A 3,377-nucleotide genomic window follows, 5' to 3' on the forward strand; every position below is an offset into this window, starting at 1 on the left:
TCCTTCAGATGTCTGCTCAAATGTACCTGCCCTGAAAAACTGCAAGCAGTCCCACTCCAATACTTCATATTCCCCTTTCCTACTTTATTGTTTTTTATATCTTCCACTGCCATCTAACATGTCATGTATTTAACTTAGTTTTCATACGTATCTTTCTTCCCTTAAGCCTTAAGCCTTAAGCTCTACGAGGGCAGGATTTTTTTCCTGTTTTTTCCACTTCTGTATCCCCAGCACCTACAATAGTGAGTGGCATCAAGTGGGTATTCAGTAACTGTTTATTCAACATATTAATAAGTTAGCAAATGAATGAATGGTGATTCTCCACTGACACTCTAACATCTCTGGTCTTATTAAATGTTTCTCACAATTGTGATGACTATGATTTCTGTACCATCAGATATACCACTAAAGGAGTTCAGAACAAGACTCCCCAAAATGTGCCACTTTGGCATGTGGATTATTTCGAGCTGAAGACAATCAAGACCCAGCAGACTCAAGAAGAACTTTTACCTCTCCCTTAACTGCTTAAAAGAATTTAGTTAGGGAACCTGCCCAGAAACAGAGCTCTTACCAGAGATAACTTTTATCTGAATGACCCAACTGCATGACAGAACAAATATCTAATGACCAAACATCTGCCTTTCTTATCATTCTATAAATCACCGCCTCCCCTTTGAAGCCCCAGGCCCCATCCCATTCCTTAGCTCAGGATGACATATAAGCCACAATTACCTGTGGCTTATATGTGGTCTCATTGTTTTTGTGCGGCTCCTGCACAAACATAACTAGATTTGTTTTCCTCCTGTTAATCTATCTTATGTCAATCTAATTAACGGGCCGGCCAAAAGAACCTAGAAGGGTAGAGGAAAATACCTCCTCCCTTACACAAATAACCCATTAATTATGTGCAACATGCAAGCTCTCTGTTTGAGGTAGATATAGAGCAACATATGAGACAAGGGAGTCCCTTATCTCCAAGGAGCTGTGGTTTGACCAGGAACTGAATTACCTGAAATTGGGACAGTCCCAGAACGTCCAGAAAGCAAGATTCTTGTAGTCTTGGACTATAATCTGTAGAAGAGTGGCAAGAATAACGTTTTTGGTGCATCTTTATAACCCAGGGGCCAGTGCAGTGACCCACTCAGCATGTTGTCTAGCATATTCTGAGCCTGGCAACATCCAATGACAGTGGTTCATACAGTATGTTAAAACGAACCTTAATTAGTTACAACCAGAATGCAAGTAACTGAAGAAACATGCTCTCCACCCCCACCCCCCGCACCACCCCTTTTTTTTTTAACGGTAGTGAATTCCTTCCAGCGTTACTGTCTTTTGCAATTGTGTCTGGAAATCACTTTCTTGTCAAGTGTTTCTATGATTGTGTCAATTTGCGGGAAGAGAGCAGTGCAGAAATCAGTTTTTCAAGATTTGCATCAAGTCAAACAGCACTTTTTTCCCCATTAAGGTGAGATGTTCTTCCCTTGCTTAAAGTAGCTCTAACAGAATAGGTGCTAATTCCTCACCCAGGGGCTAAATTTAATTTTTGCTCCAAAATGAGTGTTTTTAAACCAACATTTCACAGAGTGTGTATTGCACAGGATGTAAAAACACTGAAACCGGTTTCACTGGTCTGGGTGGGGTTGGACTTTCTACCCACAGTTCAGTTGCACCCACCTGTGCAATAACTGAATCCTCCCACAAAACAAAACAAACTTGAATTTGTCTGGCTTCAGCCAACAGCAATCAAGGGCAGGGTCCTGAAGCTTTGTTTTCCGGAAAGAAAATACTTGTCTGTGACTCCCCTCCCCACCATGATTCTCCCACCCCCTAACCCGCCCCAGCCTGGGTGAGGTTCCTGGGTTTACTCTCCCAAAGCACCCCTTTGCAATGCTTAGCCTTTGTGATTGTCTGTAATTATCTGTCTTCTCATGGTACAACATCAGCTGGGGAAGGGACTGGCTCACTTGGGTCACATTCACTACAGTATCCTGAATGCCTGGCACAGTAAGTGCTCAATAACTATGTGTATTAAAGACCAACTGACTGACAACCTTCTAGCTGTGATTCACATATGGGGAAGTCAAAAAAGCACCGCATTTAATCAGAGCACCTGAGTCCCATCTTGACTCTACCTTTTCTAGCTTTGTGACTCTGGGAAAGTCACCCAGGCTTTCTGAGCTTCCGTTTCTTCGTCTACAAAATGAGAATGATAATAATTATATCCTCCTCTGGGGCATTTCCAAGGAGCAAATGTGATTATGGACTTGTAAGTGCTTAGTAGACATTCAAAGCATATCAGCCAAATTCAGCTAAGTGGTGAACATTTCAGTGTTGATGCTATAAAAGATGGTAGAAAATGGGTAACTTAAAAATTGCACATATGGCCATCTATGTCTTTGCCATCCGAAGTCAGTTTATTTGAGATAAAAAGGACATTCATCACATATGGGAACTTGTGGAAGTGGCAGCAAACAAACACACGTTTATTATCTGCCTTCTCTTGTTCTGACTACTTGACTGCAAGCTCCTTGAAGCCAGGGAGTTCACTGAGTGCCAAGTCCTAGGTCAGGGTCAGGCCTAACTGTATTCAACACATGTTTACTGAATGAATGACTACCTGATCTAAATGATCTCTACACTTCCTCCAGCTGTTGAAGCCACCTGTTCCTTCAGGCACAAGGCGTGTGACTAATGCCCGGGAAGTAAATTTCTTTACCTATATCCAAACTCTGTCCAGCTTTTAGTGTTTATGAATCCACCCCTGAATTTTGTTTCCTCTTCACATAGAATTATACCTAATCACAAATCCTCTGGATTAGCCAAATGACACACTAATTTCTATGGATACCTACAGATTCTGATTTCCCAGGGATGTCATAAGGACACCCATCCAGGCAGAACTTCTAGGAAACTGGCCCAATAAGAAAAGTTACCATCAGAGTGGTTGCCTGGGGCTTGGGAGGAGGGGGAAGTGGTGAGTTGTTGTTTAGTGGGTATAGAGTTTCAGTTTTACAAGATGAAAACTTCTGGAGATTGGTGGCACAGAAAGTGAATATATTTCATAATACTGAACTGTGCATATAAAAATAAGTGAGTCAGTAAGTGTAATGCTATGTGTATTTTTACCACAATATTTAAAACTGTAATCACTGGAAGTCTCCACCATACACTCAAGAAAGAGGGTAAGACCCTCAAGAGACAAAGATATTGCAATCTATTTTATAACAGATTGTATATAAAGCTTAGGTGTTCTTATCACCACTGGAATTCTTACAGATATTGATACATAGAAGCACTGATCTATAGGGTCAAATGGGAATAAAATATTGAATATCATCCAAATATTTCATATCCCCAGACTGAAAACTGAGTTTAGA

This window comes from Eschrichtius robustus, chromosome 4 (assembly GCF_028021215.1).
Source record: "Eschrichtius robustus isolate mEscRob2 chromosome 4, mEscRob2.pri, whole genome shotgun sequence".
Lineage (NCBI taxonomy): Eukaryota > Metazoa > Chordata > Mammalia > Artiodactyla > Eschrichtiidae > Eschrichtius > Eschrichtius robustus.